Source organism: Triturus cristatus, chromosome 10 (genome assembly GCF_964204655.1).
Source record: "Triturus cristatus chromosome 10, aTriCri1.1, whole genome shotgun sequence".
NCBI lineage: Eukaryota > Metazoa > Chordata > Amphibia > Caudata > Salamandridae > Triturus > Triturus cristatus.
Genome location: NC_140593.1, coordinates 45,136,573 through 45,162,749, shown reverse-complemented (window position 1 = coordinate 45,162,749; position 26,177 = coordinate 45,136,573). Strand labels below are relative to the sequence as shown.

Below are 26,177 nucleotides of genomic sequence, written 5' to 3'. Positions count from 1 at the left end.
GCACAAGAGATCCAATAGCTAAACTGTAGCCGACTGAAGCTACGCTGCTGCGCCCTAACTGCACAAAAGATCCAATAGCTTAACTGCAGCCGACTGAAGCTATGCTGCTAAGCCCTAACTGCATAAAAGATCCAATAGCTTAACTGCAGCCGACTGAAGCTATGCTGCTGTGCCCTAACTGCACAAAAGATCCAATAGCTTAAACTGTAGCCGACTGAAGCTACGCTGCTGTGCCCTAACTGCATAAAAGATCCAAGAGCTTAACTGTATCCGACTGAAGCTACGCTGCTGCGCTCAAACTGCATAAAAGATCCAATAGCGTAACTGTAGCCGACTGAAGGTACACGGCTGCGTGCAAACTGCATGGAAGATCCAGTAGCCTAAATGTAGCCAGCTGAAGCTACGCTGCTCTGCTCTAACTGCATAAAAGATCCAATAGCTTAACTGCATCCGACTGAGGCTACGCTGCTGCGCCTAAACTGCACAAAAGATCTTATAGCTTAACTGTAGCCGATTGAAGCTACGCTGCTGCACCAAATCTGCACAAAAGATCCATTACTATAATGTAGCTGACTGAAGCCACTTTTCTGCATCCAAACTGCACAGCAGGTCCAGTAGCGTAATTGTATCCGACTGAAGCTAAGGTGCTGTGCCCTAACTGCGTAGCAGACATGTTGGCCTTGACCTAGAGGACTTAAACTACGCTGCTGTGACAGATTTGGTGGCCTAAATGTAGCAGACTAAGCTAACAGCGATGCACCAAATTACATGCTAATGATCGTGCCATACCTTTAGTGGTCTGAAGCTTTGCAGTAAGGCCACAGGCCACTGCAGTACCGGTACCGTGGAGGTACCAGAGTGGAGCCCTCCTGATGCTCCGATACTGCACAGCAAATGTACTTGCTTGAGTCATTCTCCTGGTTCTATTAACAGTATTTATGCATCATCACTCACTTCAAATGAAGGCTACTAGAGTCAGTCCCTATGAGTGAACTCCCATGCATCATGTTGCCTCATCTGGTGATGCACTTTGACCTGGCTCTGGAGGTGGAAGGCCTGATCATGGGTGGATATCAGTGTCTAACAGCAGGGGGTGGAGTGTCTGAGCTTCTGTGTCTATACCACCCAGCACCAAGTCCTAGTTCATCTTAAATGGTCTTCATTGGCTAGAGGATAGATCCACCCTGCTTCCCAAAAGCACATACAATCTCAAACACACAGCGACCACAAGAACTCGTCGAGAAGTGATTGGATTGATGCGCTTTACAGGAGATAGGCTTGTCAGACTTCTGAAATAAGCCAGGGTCGGTGACTAAATCCAAAATGACACTAATAAGAAACAGGCAAAGAGACCTTGCTCTTCAGAACCAACTTCAAACAATCATAAAGGAAAATGACACTGTCATTCTTAGAATTAAAATCCTCTCTCAGCTTAAAATGTTATTGAGATGATGTGACACTTGTGTCAGTCCAGTTAATTATTACTTTATTAGTTAATTAAAACCATAACTATGCACAAATCAAGCAATCGTAAAATCATTCTTTCACCTACAACTAAAAACAACAAAGCTAAACAATGTAATACCAATAAACCAATCAATCGGGCTAAACACAGTAGAATCATACAAAATGTGCACTGTACGAGCACCTGGGAACATACAACATGCCAGGTGCACGGGCATCGTACAGAAGAGCACTGTGCGATCACCTGGGAACATGCAACATGCAAGGTGCACGGGCATCGTGCAGAAGAGCACTGTGTGAGCACCTGGGAACATGCAACATGCAAGGTGCACGGGCATCGTGCAGAAGAGCGCCGTGCGAGCACATGGGAACATACAACATGCTAGGTGCATGGGCATCGTACAAAGGAGCACCGTGCGAGCACCTGGGAACATACAAAATGCTAGGAGCACGGGCATCGTACAGAAGAGCACTGTGTGAGCACCTGGGAACATACAACATGCTAGGTGCGCGGGCATCGTACAGAGGAGCACCGTGCAAGTACCTGGGAACATACAACATTCTACGAGTGTGGGCATCGTACAGAAGAGCACCGTGCGAGCACCTGGGAACATACAACATGCCAGGTGCGTGGGCATTGTACAGAAGAGAACCGTGCGATCACCTGGGAACATACAACATGCTAGGTGCGTGGGCATCGTACAGAAGAGCACTGTGCGAGCACCTGGGAACATACAACATGCCAGGTGCACGGGCATCGTACAGAAGAGCACTGTGCAAACACCTGGGAACATACAACATGACAGGTGCACAGGCATCGTACAGAAGAGCACTGTGCAATCACCTGGGAACATACAACATGCTAGGTGCACGGGCATCGTACAGAGGAGCACTGCGTGAGCACCTGGGAACATACAACATACGGCTGCCCGCGGACCCCGCAGGGGGCCACCCTGAAAGGGCAGCCCCTTTAGTGCCATTTGGGCACTTCCCCACCCCCACCTACAAAGGTGGGACCCTAGGAGGAGTCCCTATGCCAGGCGCACTAGGCACGTCATGTCTGGTGCGCCGTGAGGTGGGGAGGGTATTTAAGTCTCCCCCCTCCATTTTGCATCCTCTTTGTCACCAGGCACGCCGTCTGGAGGGGTCACCCCTAGTGAGTTGCACGCTGTCTGGAAATGCATGGGAATGGGACTTCGAGTCCACAGCAGGCCGAGCAAAGGAGCCGTGGGGTCCATTTAAGTTAGGTGAGCTAGTCCATGTTCGCAGCAACCCGTTTTGGGCAAATATTTTGGACCCTGCATGGTGATGGTGGAGTGTCGCTTAAACCGACACTTATGCTCCACCATATTCGGTTGATTCCCCCCCGGGTTGTGCCGTCCAAACTTGTTTTGCGGGTTTGGAGCCGATCTCAACTTTGTTGGCGGCGAGCTTGGCACCATGCACCATTGTCCCTGTGCTAGGCACCCCAATGCCACAATGCCGGCCGGCTGCTTCACCCGGACACAGGGAGTTGGTCACACTTCAACTCGCTGGCAGCCCTTTGGGGGGAGGGGGTCTTCTGTTCCTGGGTAGGGCTTGCCATTGCCCTCAGCAGCAGGGTGGCAAACCCGGCGGCCGCATATAGCAAAACAGCCTTGGACATGAGGTTGGGACCTGACTTTTGGCCGAGATGGCTGTGGGATTAGCCCGGCTTGGCACGGTAGGACGTTGAATGGCCGCTCAAGTCCCAGGCCTCCGGGTGTTTCCCAGAGGGCCACGTGCCCGCCTTAGTTTCAATGGCATCCCTCCCCAAGGGCATGGGGCGGACCTCCGGGCTGGCCAGTAGGGGCAGTGGTCCTGCCTCATCCGCCAGCGGTGTGGTGCCGCAGCGGGCCGCCGCTCTGGTCACAGGGCCTCTTGGCGCTAGAGCAGCAAGAGGGCATCGGCCCAGCATCCGCACGGGCAGCGCACTGCCTGATGGGTCTGCCAGTGCCACCCGAGGAGGGTTCCTGTGGGGGCTTCTTGCTCCGATTCCCGCAATATGCGCAATTGGGCTGTTGTGGCACGCCGGCTTCCTTGCCGGAGTCTTTGAGTTATTGCCTCTGGGTGATTTCTAGTGTGGAAGGGGTTTTGTTAACTTTTGTGGCTTGGATGCCGAAGTTACAGGGTTGTGGTCATCAAGCGGCACATGACCCGGTGGCGCTGGGGTCGCCCCCTCCCGCACGTGACGCAATTTTGAAATGTAGCCGTTTGCCAGGGGCTAGCGGTGCGGTCTGGGTTGGGGACACAGCAGGGGCCCCAGTTGGGGGACCCGCGGGCATTGGGATGCTGCGTGTGCATTCTCCAAGTGCCAATGGTCTTGGTGCATAGCCGTAGTTCTTTATTTCGATTGTCTTATCTAAATCCTATTTAGAGGCCGCCATATCTTGATTGCAGTAGAATGCCGCGGGTGGGTGCTCCATGGCGGACCTCTTCTGCTCTGTGCGCTCGTCATGTTTGGGAGGGCGAGCTGGGCACCTGCTGCCACATGTGGGGATGGCGCGGTGTGCCGGGCCATTGCTGGTTGTTCCTTGTGTATGAAGTACCAAGGTGTGACGAAGGGTCACTTCGTTTGACAGTGTGCAAATTCTTTTAAAACAAAGAGCTGCGTTTACTATTCCTTCCCCTAGGTGCTCATAAGGGTATAATTATAATGAGTGGCCCTTGAGCTGGGGCGCAAGTGGAAGTAGCCTATAGTATTCCACAGATGGTCTTTTACAGAAGTAAATAAAGATGTGGTTGCAGTAAAAGTAAAGTACACAACTCAAAATAGATGTCGGCAGCGCAGTCAAGGTATTTAAGTCGGGATGCTGCTGGGCAGCAGTTCAACTCAAAATATGGCTGTCTGTGGCCAGCACCCCACACTAAGATTGTCCCGGCACCACTACAATGTATGCCTTTGTTAGGAGTTCACGCCTCAGCCTTCGAGGCCGAGGCTGTTTACATTCTGGATTCAGAGGTGTCAATATTCGGGGGTCAAATGCTGCTGGCATGACCGAATAAATAACTGCCAGGGCGAATGAGTCAGAGACTCTCTGAGCAGGCCTCTCTGAGCGTTCAGTTCTGACGTAGATGACTAAACCAGGTTTTTTTTGGTAGGGAATAAGATGTTGCCGTCCGAAGGTACTAGATGCCTCCTATTAGGGACTACGAGGCAGACTGCAGAGGCGAGGCTGTCTCTATTCCACCATCGCACTGACCTCCCTGCAGGGATCAGCGTTTGACCTCTGGGTCACGGGCTCTAATCCAGGTGAGGACACACAGCCTTGCATCCGCCTGAGGTCAATAAATTGAGTACCATTGAGTTGGTAATCAAGAACAAGCTGTAGTTTGTGCCAGGTTATCTACGGGTGCACGTGCGCTCGGGCTATCGTAGAGCACGTTGGGGCTCACGGGTGCCTCGCCCGCTGTGCTAAACTGCGTTGGGCGGTGAGCAGATCTGGGGTTGGGTTAACGTTAAGTGCAGCTGCTACTTGAAGACCTGCCTGTTTGCGCTAAAGTGCAGTTTGTTGAAGGCAGCACTGTTCTATAAGAATGCCTAGCTCTGCATGGTGGACACCACTTGGAGTCTGTTTCACCACCAGCGTAAAGGTTTGTACATCGCCAGTCCGGTTTCAAAATGGCTGTTGCTTTCCAGTTTGGGCCCACGGCACGTGCGCATGTGACCGATCTGGCTGTTGCGGAAGTACGGAGAGCTAGACAGGACACCTGGTGTTCACTGCAGCTTCCTTGATTTAATCCGCTTCTATTGGTTCAGCTGGTACATCTGGGGTTTAAATACATGTATCTGCTTCACAGGGCGGTACTGTTTATTTCAGTTTATTTGTGGTGCGGTTTAGTGGTAATGCTCTCATTTGCTGTAGAACTTGCTTTTCATTTGAATTAAGTCATTTAATTCAATGTTAAACATAAACGCGACAGTCTCACCATGTAGAATGGAAGATTTTTCAATATGCAATGCAACAAAGCCATAATGGTGGCTTGCATATCTTATGCAACTAACAAGCATTGAGAAAGCCAAAAGTAATTGGTAGTTGTAGGTGTAGTGTCGCATTTGTAGGATATATCTGGAGGCAATAACAAATGCCGCAAATACCAGCCGGCGGCTCACAAAGCTAAGTACCATAAGGATATGTGAAGGACTGCTTTAGACCTCCATTTTAACTTCACATACAACACACTGTTGAAGTGTGCCCCTGCCTCCTGCAGGAAGAAAGACTGCGGAGCACTTAGGGGTGGCAAGTTTGTAAAACCCTGGTACACCTCAGTGGGCGAACATCTGGTTTAGGAGAACCTAGATGGAGTAAGGGCGAATTCAGGTATTAAGAGGCAACAGCACCCTACCAGGCCGAACAACAGCACTGGTACTAATATAACCCATGTTCAATAATAGGAGATTAAGTTGAACTATCAGTTTCACCACATGGGTCAACAACCTCACATTGTGTCACAGTCATCTGATGCCCAACCCCTGTCACCAGAGGGACCACGGATGGGGAACATATTAGTTTCACAAGATGAACAAATACACGTGATCGTAAGGCCTCATTGGCACTTTGTCTTAACAGTACAGATCACACCACAGAGAGCGAAGACAGGCCGTAGCCCTTGATGGAAGGTTTATTTTGGCTGTGTGGGATCGGGGCTTGCAACCTCACTCCAATTGCAGTCAGAATCAGAAATGGGAAAGGAATTTTGTGAAAATAGTGGGCTCACTCAGTGGTGTAGTTAGCAAGTGATTTTACACAATTTCCATATGCCTGAAGTGTGGCGCAAGCACAAGTTTAACACAGCTAAAACAAAGCAAGAAACTCGGTTGCAGATGGGGACACCAGCATGGCGACACAGCATCCGGCAGTGCAGATGACGGATGGGTTTGCAGGCGATAAGGACACAGTGATCCACCCTTGTCTTGGTTTAGGCGAGGTGGCACACCGAACGGCCTTGTAGGGCATGAGATAGCGTAAATTCACTCCATGTCTACATGTTTATTGGCTGGCACAGCACTTGGTCATCAGTCTGTACCCTCGTACTGGGGATCATCCACGTAAGGGGGCACATTAGGGCTTAGTCAGCCCAAAATGCATAAACTGGCACACGGTGCGTTAGGGTTTGTATCACACAGAACTGGGGGTATCTCACTGGGCATGCTCACTGCCTGTGCATTGTGCTTTGGCCGGTTTGTTTAATCTTTTCATAGGGAAGAGATATGTGGGGTTTCTAATTGCTCACAGCATGGCACATTAAGCTGGCTGCAAACCGGGTTGTTAGCCATTAAATGTTTTATAACAAATGCTTTGGGGCACCTGCAGCAGTGAGGGATGCTTTCTGAGTGCCTAGGACTTGAGGGTTGGTAGCACTTCCCTCCGCCAGACCCACAGGGCTTTCAGCAGAATGGTCGCAGGCTCGAGCAGGTCAAAGGGGGATTTCTGCGCAGTGCCTGTAGAATGTCACGTAACATTAAGGGCATGTTTCTACTAAATTTGTCCCAAAGTTTTGGGGTTAAACTGGGTTGGATCAGTAAGTTAAAGCACAAATAGACTACAATGTGTTAAAGGGCATTTGGCATCCTCAATATTAAAAAAAGGGCAGGTATTGATACATATTGTTTCCCTCCTGTTCCCACTGTCATGTCTGCTCCCTGGTATACCAGCAGAAGTTTGGGAGGGCAAGACTTCACCTTGGGTGATGACTGGCTTAACTTGATGGACAAAATCCAAAATGTTTCACATTTACTAATGGGTGAAATTTTCAGCTGCCTGTGCTTAGTGTTATTCATATGCACAGTATTATTAAGTTAAATAATCGCTGTATTAACTAGTGCGACCAGCGGACATTTACGCACCAAGACATTTCGCAGCGGTGAATGTTGCTATGCTGTAAGAATATAAATGTTAAATATGACTGCCAGGTCCCGCTGGGGTGTCAGCCAATTGGCCACTTACAGGTTTAAATGTGAGTTCAAAGGGCACAGGACGGGTCACGGCAAAGAAAAACCTGGGCCGATTCAGCTGTTGGATCTGGTGGCGGTTTGATTTCATGGTCTTAGGATCTAACCCCCGTTGTGTTCAATCAACCTTGCTTCCTTCTGTGGTTGGTAAAATGAATATCAGTAAGCGGGGTAAGAAATATCTGATTCAGTGGCAACATGCCTACGAGAACATTTGCACTTCAGAAATACACAAGCGTCAGGCTCCAACAAGCGCTAGACACGGATAACTGGGAAAGGAAGTAGGGCGGGCCTGATGACTTACTTCTACCTGCATTGGCACACCTGTCAGGAGTGATTTTCAAAGGTATTGCACTTCAGCCAGGTAATGTTAACACCCATCCACGCCAAGCCGATTGTTTAAGGTCATCCTGGGCCGCATACACACAGCCCAGTAACAGGTCCCTGTGGTTGTCACCGTCGTGAGTTACTAAATTCAGCTGAACAGGAGGCGGGAGCGTGGTGCACACTAGCACAAGTTTGGGAGTGCAAGACTCCACCTAAGGGGGTGGAAGGCTGAATTTGATGGACTAGTACAAAATGTTTCACAGCAACTGCACGTGGGAGAGTGTCAATTAGCTGTGCATACTTCATTCAGATACTCAGTATCATATTAAGTTAAATAACCAGCTGTAGTTGCAGTAAGTTAAAGCCAGAACACAAATAGGCTGCAATGTATTAAGGAACATTTGGCACTCCCAGTATTCGAGAAAGGGCAGGTATTGATACATACTGTTCCCCTCCTGTTCCCACTGCCTTGCCTGCTCCCTGGTATACTAGTAGAAGTTCGGGAGGGCAAGACTTCACCTAGGCCTAATTCGATGGGCAAGTCCAAAGGTTTCACATTTACTAACGTGTGAAATTTTCAGCCGCCAGTGAATATTTTTATTCATATGCACGGTATTATTAATTTAAAAAAATAGAGGATTGACTAGTATGACCAGCGGACGTTCTCGCACCAAGGCATTTGGCAGCGGTGAGTGTAGCTATGCTGTAAGGATATAAAGGGTAAATTCGACTACCAGGTCCTGCTGGTGTAAGCCAATTGGCCATTTACGCATTTAAAGGTGATTTCAAAGGACACAGGAGGGGTCATGGAAAAGAATGCTTGGACTGATTCAGCTTTTGGGCCTGGTGGTGGCTTGACCTCAGGGTCTTAGGATCTAACCCCCGTGGTGTTCAATCAACCTTTCTTCCTTCTGTGGCGGTTAAAATGAATATCAGTAAGCGGGGTAAGATATATCTCTGATCCTACGGCAACATGCCTACGGGAACACTTGCACTACAAAAATACACACGCGTCTGGCTCCAACAAGCGCTAGACACAGATAACTGGGAAAGGAAGTAAGGCGGGCCTGATAACTCGTACTTCTACCTGCATTGGCACATCTTGTCAGGAGTGATTGTCAAGGGTATTGCACTTCAGCCAGGCAATGTTAACACCCATCCACACCAAGCCGATTGTTTAAGGCCATCTGGAGCCGCATATACACAGCCCAGTATTAGGCCCCTGTGGTTGTCAGTGTCGTGAATTACTAAATTCAACTGAACAGGAGGCGTGACCGTGGTATACACTAGCAGAAGTTTGGGAGTGCAAGACTCAACCAAGGGGTGTGGCTGGCTGAAATTAATGGACTAGTCCAAAACGTTTCACAGCATCTGTACGTGGGAGAGTGTCAATTTATCTGTGCATGGTTCGTTCAGTCACACAGTAGTATATTGATTTAAATACGCGCTGTAAGTTGCAAGTTGCAAGCGTGAGATTCCCTCAATGTCAGCAACTGCTCACATTGTCAGCAATAAAGCTGCCTGGGAAGTAAATATGTTTAATATATGTGTGTCTCTGGCCTTAGGGCAGTTTAGAGCCATTCTCGTTTAGAGGTATGCCCAGGTGAAAATTGTGTGCTTCTTAAGCTTCTCATGACCAATGCGGTTTGTGGTATCTTTTCAAGGGGAAGAGATATAAGTTAGGCACTCAATTGCGTACAACGTAGCACATTCAGGCGGGCGTTTTTATTGCAAGTTACAACTGGGAGAGTCCCTCATTACGCCAGCAGTGGGCACATGGCCAGCAGTACGCAGCCTGGGAAGTCTGGGGGCCAATACCACAGATTAAACTGTAAGGCAAAATTACTGTATGACAGGAGGGATAATGGCAAGTACACGAAGACTTCCTTGCTTAATGTCACATATTCCATGGCGGGATAGTCACCAATTGACACTGGGAACCTTAGATTCTAATAGTATAATTAATAACATACACACTACTCCGTGGTCTCGTGGGGTATGTAGTCCTACCCTGAATTTTTTAAGGTGACTAGAATGCAAGCTGAAGGGGTTTGGGATTTGTGGAGGGCAATCATTCCAGGGATAAGAGAGTGAACTGGGTCTCTAGCTGGATTGAGCTCCATGGGTCACGTGATCGGCCTTACTTAAGCAAGCCCAGTAGGTGGCGTAAGTTGTCACCCCAAAATGGTTGCTGTGACTGCAATAGCGTGCGCAATGCGAACAGTCCTGTTCGCCAGGGTTGATTAAACGCAAAGGTCTGCGCACATGTCTGGTCAACTTCAACAAAGTAGGTGCACTCTGCTCCCAGGGCAGGTTACGGGTTGCTTCAGTTATGCATGAAACCCCCCGCCCGCATAGCCATAGTATATAGGCTGGTTGGGGAAGCGGTCTTCTAAGCAAGTGAGCTGCTGTTCCATAATTGGGAAAACAGGGGTTAGGGAGCACACAAGGCTGGAAGGAGTACAACCACAGGGTGCAGGAGGTGGGAGCCTACATCAGCTTGAGGGGTAAGACAGTGATGGTTAAGAGTAGAGCTTCCTCCTGGAAGACCATCACATTCTTGCAGCGGTACATTCCCAGAGAAGGATAAACCGCTCCATGTGCAAGTTTGCAGAGCAAGGGGCTTTGGCTTCATCAGGCATGGGCTAAGCCGGGCGAACACCAAAGGTTATTCTGACAAAGTTGGGCACAGATCAAAGGGGCTTTGGTTTTATCAGACATGAGCTGATCCATATGAAGGTAAAGGGCTATATTGATATGGATGGGATTCACTTGTCACAGGTTGGAATGGACCTGTTCCTCTTGGACATGCAGGAAGCCCTGGAATTAGCAGGTTGCAGGTGAGAGATTAACTGTTTTGGTGGGCAGCTCTTTAGGCGACGGTGGCCGTCTCTAGAGCTTTGGATGAGTTTCAGGGTGATCTGGAAGCATATAGATACAGAAGGGTACCTCTGCAAGAGCACAAGAGGTGTGCCAGAGCAAAATCCCTGGAGCCTCAGGGGAGGGTCCTGGAACAGTTACGTTGGCGCCCCGTTAGTCCTTCGGGCGGTTGTGGGCCTGGACAACCTGGGGCTTGCCTTGCTATGCTCCTCCCTGAAAGGGGCGTGAGTAATAAGGGACCAATGTGTCATGTGATCCAGTAAGGGGATCACCCCCATAAGGGTAGCACTGTTCGATTCACCACAGTGCTTGGCTCACCAGGCGGACAAGGCAGCATAGGTTGGTACAGCTGCCCGCCCTTGCATCACCCGTAAGGTAACCCACCATGTTGCATACTTTTGTATGGAATAAACCTGCAGCTAATTTTTCCCAAACAAAAGTTGTGTTGTGTATTTACTTATGAATACATTCTCTGTTGTGGTGTGGGTGGGGTGTATTGCCAATAATGGGACTATGCGGCTGCCCGCTGCCCCCACAGGGGGCCACCCTAAAAGGGCGGCCCCTTTAGTGCCATTTGGGCACTTCCCCACCCCCACCTACAAAGGTGGAACCCTAGGCGGAGTCCCCATGCGAGGCGCACTAGGCGCATCATGTCCAGTGCGCCGTGAGGTGGGGAGGGTATTTAAGCCTCCCCCCTCCATTTTGTGTCCTCTTTATCGCCTGGCACGCCTTCTCCCACCCTACCGCTTACCCGTCGTGGGGCTGGCAGGCGAAGTACTGAGGACGTTGTAATGCTTTTTTTGTCGTTGCAGGCGGAGTTACAGGGCGATCTGGAAACATATGGGTATAGAAGGGTACCTCTGCAAGAGCACAAGAGGTGTGCCAGAGCCAAATCCCAGGAGCATCAGGGTAGAGTCCTGGAACAATTATGTTGGCGCCCCAAAAGCCCTTCGTGCGGTTGTGGGCCTGGACAACCGTGGGCTTGTCTTGCTACGCTCCGCCCTGAAAGAGGCGTGAGTAATAAGGGACCAATGTGTCACGTGATCCAGTAAGGGGGTCACCCCGATAAGGGTAGCGCTGATTGGATTCACCACAGTGCTTGGCTCACCATACTTTTGTATGGAATAAACCTGCAGTAAATGTTTCCCTAACAAAAGTTGTGTTGTGTATTTATTTATGCATACATACTCTGTTGTGGTGTGGGTGGGGTGTGTTGCCAATAATGGGACTATGCTAGGTGTACGGGCAACGCAGAAATGTGCCTTTTTGTCAACGATCCGGGGCATGAAACATACATAGGCATGTACAGGTAACCACCACCCAACCGGGCTTTCAGTAAAATGTGACGCGCCAAACTGCTTATGCGAGCAGCAGCGAGCACACTGTGCACAGGGGCATGAACCATAACTGAGTGCCCACAGACCCGAGTGTGGGGTACTTGAAGTCGGTTGTCAAGCCCTGCCAGGATGACAAGGGGCTCTGAAAGAACAGGACTCCCAAATCAAAGAGAAGGCTGCACAGAACCTGCAGCCCAAATACAATGCCGCTCTTTCACCGAGAGACAATCACACACTTCACGTTGCTGTGTCTCAGGGAGCACCTTCTCTGCCCCCTACTGGTTAGACAACATAAGAACATGTAAAGAGGCCTGGGCTTGACTGTATGACCATCGGTAGCATCTCATATCCTGGCGGCGTGGACACCAACAAACTGCACCGGATGCACTCACCTTTAATGACTGTATAATCGCAGCTTCTGTTTTAGAATCGTCATTTTATTTCTGAATGCTCTATCAGCTGAAACAAATAAACATGCGATTTGTTTTCAACCCCGTCGGTATGCACCAGGCGGCATCCCATATGTAATATTAGATGAACTAACCATTGCCCGGAGGTCACACATATACCGGTCTCTAGCACCGGGCCTCAATCAGGGCTGCCCATCGGGGCACCAACTCAATGTCTAACTTGCACAGGATCACAAGCAGCGACTGCAAGGGCGTCATGAGAAACCAGAAGCTTTCATGTCCAGGCAGCAGGAGAAGGGCTCTGTGTCTAGACACACTTCTAAAACTTAGGGTTAGTTTGCCGATCACTCCCAGGCGCTTCATACTTCAGACATTGGGCACACGTTGCACACCTTCTATCGGTGTTAGGCTGGCAGTGACAGGACCACAGGTACCAGAAATGGACGGCCATGTGCAAAGAAGTCCAACTATTTTCACAAACAGTCATAACTGCTGGGCCGCACAAATACCGGTGGGTAAGAGGGTCTAGGGGAAGACCTGCACGGACAAAATCCCCTATTCACTAGTCATATAACAACAAGGAATCCGTGGGTCTGCTAAAACAGAACTAAAGGCTAATGACTACAAGACAAGATGTTACAAAGAAAAAAGTCCTCATAAAGAGGACGAAGTCCCATCACCCACCGAGGTGGCATGCTTCATCATCTGGGGCCTCCTCTTAACCACACCTGGTGTAGTTAAGGAGCTACAACTCCTTTACTAGTGAAGAAAAAGGAGGAGTTGGCGGATGTTTTGAAAATAACAACCGAGGAATACTGATCTTAACGAATGGTGAAGCTGCCTAAAGTGTGGTGAAGCTCTGTGTATAACAAGGTGCAGTGTAGATAAACAGTGTGTTAAAAATGACTACCTAAAGAAAAATGTGTTTATTAAGTATCCTCAGGTGCCAAAAGATAAAAACAAGAGACGTGTGAGCAGCGGAATTCGGCAGGTCATGCTGCTCGTGCTGATTTTTAGCGCTGGGAGCTTGTAAAATCAGCACAAACGGCACCACACAGCGTGCCAGAGGGCGATGCTTCTTTCTGCCACTCGAGTAGATTTTCTGCCTGCACACGTTGACAAACCTCGTCAGGAGGAGCTCTAGCACTCGATTTTCTTACTCGCTCTTGCCGACATTGCCCAGCGTGAGAGAACTCTGCCATTCAGCAGTTGGAGGAGTTTTTCCAGAACTCTGAGGGAAGTGGGAAAACTCCACAAACTCCACCAGAGGAGCAGAGTTTATCGCCCACCCCAGCTATTCCTCCTGACCTCCGCAGGTCTGCGTCTTTGAAAAACTCAATGCATCTTGTTCTAAGTGATTATTCTAGCGCAAATCTCTCCAACTTCATTGCTCCAAAATAAAAATTCCTATTGTGTTGCGTTATTTGTCTCACCCTCCGTGCCCTTGACAAGGCCTAGCAGCACTGTGCCTCCGGCCGGCCTTCAGTGTGTATAATTTACATGCCGTCTCGCGCTCCCAATGCAGCTTACGGCGTGTGCCGCATAAACGATTCATTCCATATTAATGTGTGCGATCGCAGCCCCAGTCCAGAGGCTGTGCTTCCTTATCACTGGCAGGCCTATCTGCTCCTCTCTCTTTATTTATTCATAAGCACATGCATTCCGGGATGTCTGGTAAATGCTGTCTGTAGAAATGTGGAAACCGCAAGGATTGTCCTCGGTTAAGGACAACGAAACTGGCAAGAAGGTGCTATTGCGCGTGTGCCACCAAGGAGACCCTCATCCATTGTCTCCCGCTACGGGATTTCAGTCAACGGTGGGGCCAGCCTGCAGCTTAGCTAGTAGCCCACTCCTCACTTGCATGTGTCGCTCTATAACCTTAACCTGTGCTGTTGTGAGGCTCGCTCACCGTGCCGCTGGAACCAAGCTGCACCAGACTGAAAAGCCCCACTCAGGGAAGAAATGGTCCTGGGTTGCTTGTGTTCCGGTTCAGGGAGGAATTGGCAGCTTGAACTCAGCTGTACCTGACAGACCCGGATCAAGAACGCTTTGCATGCAGCAGGGTCCAGAGTGACATGGCATGGTGGGCAAAAGAACGATGGCTTGGAATGCTACCTCAAGTGAGTGCCAGTCATTAGACTTATTGAAAGCATCCTCCCATCGTCTTTTGTGTGTTTGATGTTATGATGGGTGGGCCAGCTTGCTCGAGAGGGTAAGTCACACAGATGATATGATGAAAGAATGTCACTTTGGGCCGATGGTAACATTCCTCCAGTCAGAAGCTGCTGCCATGGGTGACTGGACCCTCCAGTGCCAGCTGTGAAAAGGGAGAAGAAGCTTTGGTAAACCTGCAGAGCTGACAGATTGACACCTAAGAAGGATCTAAATATCACCTAATCTGCCTCTCCATAAAGAAGCCTGCGGACTTTGGAAGGATACTGTTTTTGATAAGATGTCTTCAGAAACTCCTCCACGAAACCTCAGCTGCTCCATCTGGAAGCCATGCATCCTGGGGACATGCAAGCAGAGGCTGAAAAGGGGTCTTCATGGCCAACGGGGGCCAAGTCTGAAGGAAGAATTCACTGACCTCGTAAGGACGGTCTGAGGACAGCAATTTGAGGACCTTACAAACGAAGCCGAAGAGGAAGAATTCCTGGAGTTCACAACACATTAAAGGAATAATGAATGGATCCTACAAGAACAGATTAAGAGTTTGAAGTCATCAACCCTTCTAGAACAACTTGAGAGGAAGAGTTAATGGATCCTACAAGAACTGATTGAGAGAAAGAAATAATGGACCCCATTAGAACAGCTTGGGAGGAAGAGTTAAGGAACCATACCAACTTGAGAGGAAGAAATAATGGACCCTACTAGAACAGCTTGAGAGGAAGAAATAATAGACCCTACTAGAAAGGCTCGAGAGGAAGAAATAATGGACCTGACCAGAACAGCTTGAGAGGAAGAAATAATAGACTCTACTAGAACAGCTTGAGAGGACCCAATAATGGACCCTACTAGAACAGCTTGAGAGGAAGAAATAATGGACCTTACCAGAACAGCTTGAGAGGAAGAAATAATAGACCCTACTAGAACAGCTTGAGAGGAAGAAATAATAGACCCTACTAGAACAGCTTGAGAGGAAGAAATAATAGACCCTACTAGAACGGCTTGAGAGGAAGAAATAATGGACCTTACCAGAACAGCTTGAGAGGAAGAAATATTGGACCCTACTAGAACAGCTTGAGAGGAAGAAATAATAGACCCTACTAGAACGGCTTGAGAGGAAGAAATAATGGACCTTACCAGAACAGCTTGAGAGGAAGAAATAATACACCCTACTAGAACAGCTTGAGAGGAAGAAATAATAGACCCTACTAGAACGGCTTGAGAGAAAGAAATAATGGACCTTACCAGAACAGCTTGAGAGGAAGAAATAATAGACCCTACTAGGACAGCTTGAGAGGAAGAAATAATAGACCCTACTAGAAAGGCTTGAGAGGAAGAAATAATGGACCCTACCAGAACAGCTTGAGAGGAAGAAATAATAGACCCTACTAGAAAGGCTTGAGAGAAAGAAATAATGGACCTTACCAGAACAGCTTGAGAGGAAGAAATAATGGACCTTACCAGAACAGCTTGAGAGGAAGAGTTAAGGAACCCTACTAGAACAGCTTGAGAGGAAGAGTTAAGGAACCCTACTAGAACAGCTTGAGAGGACCAAATAATGGACCCTACTAGAACAGCTTGAGAGGACCAAATAATGGACCCTACTAGAACAGCTTGTGAGGAAGAAATAATAGAGCCTACTAGAACGGCTTGAGGGGAAGAAATAATGGACCTTACCAGAACAGCTTGAGAGGAAGAGTCAAGGAACCCTACTAGAACAGCTTGAGAGGAAGAGTTAATGGACCCTACTAGAACAGCTTGAGAGGAAGAGTTAAGGAACCCTACTAGAACAGCTTGAGAGGAAGAGTTAATGGACCCTATTAGAACAGCTTGAGAGGAAGAGTTAATGGACCCTACTAGAACAGCTTGAGAGGAAGAGTTAAGGAACCCTACTAGAACAGCTTGAGAGGAAGAGGTAAGGAACCCTACTTGAACAGATTGAGAGGAAGAAATAATGGACCCTACTAGAACAGATTCAGAATGTGAATTCCTTGACCCCCCTAGAACTGATTGAGAGGAAGTGAATGGTCCTTACTAGAACATCTTGAGAGGAAGAGTGGTTGGTCTGCCCTTGTAGTACCCTCTTACCAGGGTGGGACAAGGGGGCATATGATGCAGCATGTCACATTACGTGAGTGAGCCGACCTCATCCAATTCTCAAAATTGCCCTCGCTCAGAGTTAGCATTTAGTAGGGAGCAAAAAAGGCATAAAGGATTTTTTTCTGCTCGTGACCATATAGGTTTGAAGAAAAACTGAGGGTGTCACGCCATTTCTTGGTGTTGTGGAACAACAGAACGCAAGCAGCTACTGTTCGCTGCACTCTTGTTTAAAGGCATCCTTGTGCCAAAAATGAATATGAGGATACATTTTGCACTAAAATATAGTGTGAAATGAATTTGAATTTCTTGTAATTTTATCTAATTTTGCTATAATTTTGCATACCAACATGAAAGCAAATGACACAGATTTCATACAATTCTATACTTCTACAAAGGTACTCTGGCGCAGTATACCCCAATTATATCCTACGTATTATATCACATGACAATAATATAACATCCCCTATATTATCATATTACTACATCGCAAGGTGAGCGGAGCAGGTGAACACAGCAGGGAACTGTTAGGTAGATGATGCAAAGATGAAAATATTGATATCATTTACAAGACCATGAGGCAGGCAATGTTTTTGATGCAATAAACCTGTCGGCCAGTATGACTGACCTCAGGCCGGCCAGTATGACTGACCTCAGGTCGGCCAGTATGACTGACCTCAGGTCGGCCAGTATGACTGACCTCAGGTCGGCCAGTATGACTGACCTCAGGTCGGCCAGTATGACTGACCTCAGGCCGGCCAGTATGACTGACCTCAGGCCGGCCAGTATGACTGACCTCAGGTAGGCCAGTATGACTGACCTCAGGTCGGCCAGTATGACTGACCTCAGGCCGGCCAGTATGACTGACCTCAGGTCGGCCAGTATGACTGACCTCAGGCCGGCCAGTATGACTGACCTCAGGTCGGCCAGTATGACTGACCTCAGGTCGGCCAGTATGACTGACCTCAGGTCGGCCACTATGACTGACCTCAGGTCGGCCACGATGACTGACCTCAGGTCGGCCACGATGACTGACCTCAGGTCGGCCAGTATGATTGACCTCAGGTCAGTCATAAACCTCTGGAGATCATCAACGGAGACAGTATTCTGGAGGGAACAAGCGAAGGAGGCTGTTGCCCCTGCATGGCTCTGGAGAGCAGACACCCCTGCCTCAAGTTCATTAGAGCACTCTCTGTAGATGTCTGACCCCTGCTTCAGCACACACAACACTTGCACATTTGCAGTGAAGGCACTTCTGGTGACACGGATCATAACCCAACGCATGGCTCTGTGGCTCGGAGGAGCACCCCGTGTGCAGCCTTCTTACAGGGCGCAACTACTGTCAGCCCACTGGGCGGTTGCCGATCAGGCTCTTTTACTTGTCTCTGCCAGGGAGTCAGTGACCAGCCTCTTCCGCAGTTTGAAATTAGTCTGCCAGTCCCCCGCAGCCAGGACCTCCGCCTCTCCATGTGGGACATAGGTTTTGCATGCATAGATATTGCAGCTGTGAATGGAGATGGATGGAATGTGTATGCCACGTTTGCCTACAGCCATACTGCAATCCATTTTGTTTTTCCGACACCAAAGTGGTGCCAGGCTGGAGGGTGAAGGGAACCACACATCAATATGAATGGCAGAGTCAGACCTTTGAGTGTGGACTCGGCAGGAGAAGAGGTAGAAAGCCCATCAAAAACTTAAGGAGTGAGCCACGCCCTTTCCTGGCCCATTATTCACTGAAAGGGCTACCCATAACAGGGTGATAGCTAACAGCCTCCATTTCTACCCTTGTTTTGGGGTCTCTCCTGACAGTCTCCCAACTCTACCCCTAGTAGCACCTGATAACAAAGACCATGACTAGACCTGTCTGAGTAGGTGCAGCAAAAGGGCCAGAACTACCCAGAAGTGTCAGAGTTGACCTGTGGAATGCACAACTACTGTCTGCAACTTTGGTATAAAGATGAAACAGAAATGTCCAGCCAGTGTGCCACGATTCCTCTACCAGAATCTGGGGTTTCCACACCAGTGGCGACCATGAAACATTCTGTGCTCCAGGTTTGGGGGTATGATCTGCCTACTCCCCTTGCCAGGTTTGGGACCAGTAACAAGGGTAGCTCTATCAAGCCTGCCAGGAGAGGGTACCCTCGCATTGGTTCGAGGGAGAGAGATGGCGGCTCAGAAGTGGCATTGGAGGTGCCCTCGCGTGAGGAAGTTGCTTCAGGAGGAGAAGGCCTGCGACGGAAGGTGGGGGAGACCCCTGAAGTCACCAGACGTAGTTCAAGAATGGGCCTACAACGCCATGTCAAGGCTGGAGCCCTGGGAGCACTGAAACATCCCAGCAGCAGGGACTGAAACATGTACAGCCTGAACCCAGGGGTGCTCTGGAAGTCACCCCATGTGAGTTCTGATGAAGAATCAATCACCAGGACAGTTCGAACTGCAGCCCAAAGTCTCCTAGACAAAGACCTGAAGTGCTGGAAGAGGTATCTCTATTCAGGGGGCTTCCTCCCAAGGGCTCACCACTGCAGCCCTGAGTGGGCACCTAGAGTGTTTGGGTGGTGGACTTTGTGACTGGGTGCAAGGAAGTCCCCAAGCAGCAAGGTCCAATGGACCATGGCCCAAGTGCAGCTTCCTCTTCTGCTGGTTTAAAGGTCCTGCAGCCCCTCACCAGAACCAGTGCCCTCAGGTGCAGCAGTCGGAGGTGGGGACCACCTTGGTAGGGCTTAGGGACAGACAGTGCTATCCTCAGTCCGTTGGCTCTGTCAAGCTCACTCCTCCTTGAAGGAAACTGCCTCTGCCGGCCAAAGTGCAAACAAAGCCTGCTCAGGCAAGACTGGCAGAGACAGAGGCATTGCCCTAAAAGAGGAAGGCCATGGAATGGAGAGACCTGAGCCACAAGGGAGGGTCAGGCTACTCCAATGTGCAGAGGCCATGTCGACCTCCCTGCAGACTGCATCCATCCTTGAACCTCCACCCCCCGCTGCCCAAGGAGGGACTCAGAAACTGCTGGTTCTTGCACGGCGGGCACCGTTGAGAAGTGTCCCATGGAAACACCCCTGCTAGACCCCGAGAGTTGTATCCTGGTATTCACCTGTGGTGATGAGTTTTGTTTGAACAGTAAAGTGCTTTCTCTTTCAAGATATAGCACTGACTGGATGATGAGTTGTGAACTTGTGTTGGATAACTTATCGAGTCAAGCCTCTAACCCTACAGCGCCTTCCTGTAAGCCTTCGGCTGCTCAACCCTAGGGGTCAAGTGTTTTAGGGGTGGACTTGATAAGCAGTTTTGGGTACAATAATAAAGCTTTGCCCTTGGACCCCACCGGTAAAAGGCTCTGAGCCCAGTATCTCCTGATCACCCAGAGACTCGGTAAAGATGCAGGTGGGGCCATTGGGCACAGCACATATTCTGGGTGTCATGAGTGGCCAAGGGTTTCTGAAGGTCATGTCCAAAGGGAGGCATTGAAGAGGTCTTCAGACTAGCAAATGTTCTGGAAGTCAAACTCAAGTGCATGGATTCAGGCAATCCTTAGCCAGGCCATAAATTCTGGAGCTCTGAAGCATCATCCCTGACGTCGTCAGCTGGGACTTGGGCATTAAAGAAAATCTTGAGAAGCCGGAAGTCGTCCGAAGGAGAACAGGTTCAGGAGCTGCTGAAAGAGACTTCCAGAAAGCCTTCCACTAAGGAGAGCTTTCTAGAGGGTAACTTCAGGAAGTAGGTAGGAGGGACTCCCTGAGGTGACTGAGAATCTTCTCCTAAGAGATCGTCATCCAAGGAAAGTATGAGCAGGTCTTCGGCAGGAGAGGGCACTGTGACGCCAGTTGGACAGTGTAGGAGTTCAGGAGGTGTTTGGGCCACAGAAAGTATTCTGAGGGTCGATGGTTTGAGAAATGATCCTGGTGGGCATGGTTAGAAAAGGGACTCCCAAGTCTTTAGCCCGGCACCTGCGGGCCAGTGAAGGTATTCTGAAGGTTTTGGAATGGAGGAGTAACTCTTGATGCCATCTTCCTGCCGGGCTGTTCAGGGTGTTCTTTGTCTGGGAGGGATGTTGGAGGCCATTGGCTTGCTTAGCCCGGGGACCTGCGGGCCAGTGAAGGTATTCTGAAGGTTTTGGTATGGAGGAGTAACTCTTGATGCCATGTTCCTGCCGGGCTGTGCAGGGTGTTCTTTGTCTGGGAGGGATGTTGGAGGCCATTGGCTTGGTTAGCCCGGGGACCTGCGGGCCAGTGAAGGTATTCTGAAGGTTGTGGAATGGAGGAGTAACTCTTGATGCCATCTTCCTGCCGGGCTGTGCAGGGTGTTCTTTGTCTGGGAGGTGTGTTGGAGGCCATTGGCTTGCTTAGCCCGGGGACCTGCGGGCCAGTGAAGGTATTCTGAAGGTTGTGGAATGGAGGAGTAACTCTTGATGCCATGTTCCTGCTGGGCTGTGCAGGGTGTTCTTTGTCTGGGAGGTGTGTTGGAGGCCATTGGCTTGCTTGGAAATGCTGATGGTTGCTGCAAGAACGCAAGCTGACGACATCAGCTAGGGGAGGGACTCTAGACGTCAACGGCCAGATATCTTTGCATAAGCCACGGAATGAAGTTATTCTGGCGGTTATCTGCCACAGGGCTTTACTTACGGTCATTGGTCAGAGAGGTATTCTGGAGGCCTTTAACTGAGGGTTGTGTTCTAGAACTCGCCAGGAATGCTATTAGTACAGGACAGTATTAAAGGGAGGAGTAAACACAGCAGTTTTGTGCTGTAAATACTTTCACAACCAGACCATTCTCAAACATGGACATGCCTTTGTGTGTCTAGCCCCACTGCAGGGCTCGGGATGCTAGGGCAGGCCTACAGTTTAGTGCTCTCAGAACCATTGAAGCAGGCTTAGTCTGCCTGCTCAGATTAGACTAGCTTTGGTTTGAGTAAATGTCTCACCCAAGGTCCTCTGCTGTGGTGGAGTTGGAATCCATCTCTCTTCGGGTCTTTGACAGCACTTCTCACTGGCCTGTATTGTTTGTAACATTGGAGAATGCTCAGTATTGCAGCGTTCATGATCAGCGCATCTCTAGTCCCACACCAACCCCATGACACATCCTGATTGGACTGGCCTCAGCATACGTCACAATGAGCCCCACCCTGGCACGCCTCTTGGCGACGAGGCACCCATGCATGGGATGATGGTCTTACTGTGTGCGATAGACCAGGCCACGCATGGCTCATATGAGAAGCCATTCATTCAAAGATTTCTGGTCTGACCACGAGTCCAGGCATGGACAGCTCGTGGTGAGGACCCACCTGCGCATGGGCTGGTGCTCTCAGCAGGTGCAGAAGAGCAGATCTGGACATGGCTCGTGGTGAGGACCAACCCTTGCAGGGGCTGGTGGTCTCTGCACATGCTCCAGACCTGGATACTGGTCTTAGAGGACTCACCCGTGCAGGGGCTGGTGGTCTCTGCACATGCTCCAGGCCTGGGCATGACTCATAGAGGACCCACCCGTGCAGGGGCTGGTGGTCTCAGCTCATGCTCCAGGCCTGGGCATGGCTCATAGAGGACCTACTCATGCAGGGGTTGGTGGTCTCTGCACATGCTCCAGGCCTGGGCATGACACATAGAGGACCCCCCCCCATGCAGGGGCTGGTGGTCTCTGCACATGCTCCAGGCCTGGGCATGACACATAGAGGACCCCCCCCCCCATGCAGGGGCTGGTGGTCTCTGCACATGCTCCAGGCCTGGGCACGGCTCATAGAGAACCCACCTGTGCAGGGGCTGGTGGTCTCAACACATGCTCCAGGCCTGGGTTTGGGTCATAGAGGACCCACCAATGAAGGGGCTGGTGGTCTTAGCACAAGCTCCAGGCCTGGGCTCGGCTCATAGAGGACCCACAGGTGCAGGGACTGGTGTTCTCAACTCATGCTCCAGGCCTGGGCTCGGCCCATAGAGGACCCACCTGTGCAGGGGCTGGTGGTCTCAACTCATGCTCCAGGCCTGGGCTCGGCCCATAGAGGACCCACCCGTGCAGGGACTGGTGGTCTCAACTCATGCTCCAGGCCTGGGCACGGCTCATAGAGGACCCACCCGTGCAGGGGCCAGTGGTCTCAGCACAAGCTCCAGGCCTGGGCATGGCTCATAGAGAACCCACACGTGCAGGGACTGGTGGTCTCAACTCATTCTCCAGGCCTGGGCACGGCTCATAGAGGACCCACCCATGCAGGGGCTGGTGGCCTCAGCACATACTCCAGATCTAGGCACGGCTCATAGAGGACCCAACCGTGCAGAGGCCAGTGATCTCAGCACATGCTCCAGGCCTGGGCACGGCTCATAGAGGACCCACCCATGAAGGGGCTGGTGGTCTCAGCACATGCTCCAGGCCTGGGCACGGATCATAGAGGACCCACCCGTGAAGAGGCTGGTGGTATCAGCACATGCTCCAGGCCTGGGCACGGCTCATAGAGAACCCACCCGTGCAGGGGCTGGTGGTCTCAACACATGCTCCAGGCCTGGGCATGGCTCATAGATGACCCACCCGTGCAAGGGCCGGTGGTCTCAGCTCATGTTCCAGATCTGGGCACTGTTCATGGAGAGGCTCCATCCATGCAGGGGCTGGTGGTCTCAACTCATGCTCCAGGCCTGGTTTGGGGTCATAGAGTTCCCACCCAAGCAGGGGCTGGTGGTCTCAACTCATGCTCCAGGCCTAGTTTGGGGTCATAGAGGACCCACCTATGCAGGGGCTGGTGGCCTCAACTGTTCTAGACCTGGGCCCGGCTCATAGAGGATCCACCCATGCAGGGGCTGCTGGTCTCAGCACATGCTCCAGGCCGGGGCATGACTCAGAGAGGATCCACCCATGCAGGGGCTGGTGGTCTCAGCACATGCTCCAGATCTAGGCACGGCTCATGACGAGGAGACACCATTGAAGTGGCACGGTACATTGTGAAGCCCCGTCCATGCAGGGGCTGGTGGACTCGGCACCTGCACCAGGCCGGGCACATGTTTGGGGGGGTGGGTTGAAGGCCCCGCCCATGCATGGGGTGGTGGACTCAGCACCTGCACCAAGCCCGGATGCATCTATTGAGGAGGGCCCGGAAGGCCGCACCCATGCAGGGCGTGGTGGATTCGGCACCTGCACCAGGTCTAGCTGCATCTCATGGGGAGGGCCCGGGAGGCCCCGCCCATGCAGGGCTGGTGTACTCGGCACCTGCACCGGACCAGGCCCTGCACGGCTCCTGGGGAGGCCCCGCCCATGCAGGGCCTAGCACGTCTGACAGCGGCAGGCTGGCAGCAGGGAAAACACGGGGCTGAGAAGTCGGTGTGTTCGGGGTGGAGCAGAGCGGTAAATCCTCCAGCCTCTCTTGTTATCGATCATCTCGCAGTCTCTGTGTGTTTCTCCTGCAGTCGGTCTCTCTGTCTGTCTGCCTCTCTCTTTCTCTCCCTCTCTTTTTTTATAACACTCGCTGTCAGTATCTCTGCCCGTCTCTCGCTACCTTTCATTGTCTAAATGTCATCTCTCTTTTTCTCTCTCCTGCTCGCCCTCCCTCCCTTTCTTCTCTCCTCTACCCCCCTCTCTCCTACTCGCCCTCCCTCCTCTCTCCCTGTCTCCTCCACTCCTCCGCTCTCTGGGACTCCCACTCTCTTTCTCTCTGCCGATCACACGCTCTAAAAGCCCCCACGGAGCATACTCCCGGACCCCACTTTTCTGTCCGCTGATTTTTGCGAGTTCCCCAACTCCTCCTTATTCATTTTTGGGGTTTATGTACAATTCATATTTCATATTTTTGCCGCGCAGTAGTCGCTGCACTCAGATTGCCCCGCACATGCGATTTTTATCTCAAACGCATCGATGAATGGGCGGAGTGTTATTTTATCGCGCCGTGTTTCGGGATAGGAGCGCTACCGGTGAGGCCGCCATACATTACCATTTGCAAACGTATCCTTCGATACCTACAGAAAACCTGATCTACAAAGAGGCCATGTCTACTCTGACAGATTTTCCATCCAGGAGCACAGTCCAGTGAAGCTTGCAGAAGTACAATCCTACTTGTAGGCATCACGAGCCCCGCCCTCCCTCCCTCCCTCCACCCTGATCGTTCACCCAGGTGGGCGCAGACTCACCTCTGAGGGAGGGCAGCCTGTGCTGGCACCGACAGGGACCAGGGTGCTGGTGGTGACTCCCTCCACCGCCCACCCTCATCACAGGCCACCTCCTCAACTCCCCCCCCCCCCCCCATCAACACCCCTTCACTCACCCCTGAGGGAGGCAGCTCCATGCTGGCTCCGGCCGGGACCTGGGCGCTGGTGCCCCCTCTGACCCCCCACACAGGTGGGCGCAGACTCACCTCTGAGGGAGAGCGGCCCATCCATGCTGGCGCCGGCTGGGACCTGGGCGGTGGTGGCCTCTCTGCTTCTCCGGCCCCCTCTCGGCTGTCTCTTCTCTCTCATGTATCCCGTGGTCCCTGGAAGTGACAGTCCGCAGGGCGTAGCGCCTCCCCCTCCTTCACTTGGGGTCAAGGAACAGGTGAAATCCAAGATCCTATGAGCTCCGATGGGTCACCTGTGGACGGGGAACGAGCGCGTCCCGCTTGCTGGGGGGAGGGGGTGGGGCAATGTCCTTACTGGTCCGGCATCCTATAGACGAGGGAGTCAGAAGAACATCCGGGAGCACAGGCAGGGGAGGGCCCCTGTGGATATAGTGCAGCATGTGTGTATAGGGCAGACTGTGTGTATAGGACAGCCTGTCTGTATAGGGTAGCCTGTGTGCATAGGACAGCCTGCGGTTATGGGACAGCCTGTTTGTTTCTGACACCCTGTGGTTATAGTGCAGCCTGTGTATATAGGAGAACCTGTGTGTAGGACAGCCTGTGTGGTCAAGAAAGCTCCGGTGTACAGGACAGCCTGTGTGGTCAGCGCAGCCTATGGTTATAGGACAACCTGTGGTTATAGGACAGTCTGTCTGTATAGGACAGCCTTTGCTCATAGGGCAGTCTGTGTGTATAGCACAGCCTGTGCACGGCTCCTCTGCGGACTTGGTTGCCGAAGGTGCGCCTCTCTGCCGTGTTCAGACCTTGCCTATGGACAGACAGTGCCCTGCTCCAGACGCACAGACCGCTCCCCATGCAGGGTGTGGGCGAGCTCCGATGTATGGGGGGATTCCAGATCTATAGCTCCGGTGCCAGGGGCGTGTCGTGCTTCAGATCCTAAGCGCGCGCCCCCCTCGCGATGTCCAGGGTGCGCCCTGCACCTGCTCCGCATATATAGGCACGTACTCTGCTCCTTATGGCGAGGGTACGCCCTGGCCCCTAATCCAGATGCATAGGCACGTGCCCGAAGTCCAGGGTGTGTCGTGCCCCTATGTAAGTGGAGTGCCGTTCTCACGCTGCGCGCACCCCAGCTCCAGATGTGTAGGCACGCGCTCTGCCTCTAGTATACAGGATGTGCCGTGGCCCGGATGCCCAGGTCGTGTCGTGCTCCGATGTGTGCCCTATGCCAAGGGTGCCCCCGAAGCAGGTCTCTAGGCACGCACCCAGCTCACCATGCCCACGGTGCGCAC

The 26,177-nt window shown here is 51.2% G+C and overlaps 1 protein-coding gene across 1 annotated transcript in view; it reads right to left on the bottom strand.

The window, feature by feature from the left end:
* The window catches only part of SPRY3 (sprouty RTK signaling antagonist 3), a 122,831-nt gene extending 97,764 nt beyond the window's left edge, over positions 1-25,067 (bottom strand). The window contains exon 1 of the mRNA XM_085629938.1: positions 24,967-25,067. The gene's annotated coding sequence lies outside the window, so the exon portion shown is untranslated. The remainder of the gene's footprint in view (positions 1-24,966) is intronic.
* Positions 25,068-26,177: the final 1,110 nt, after the last annotated feature.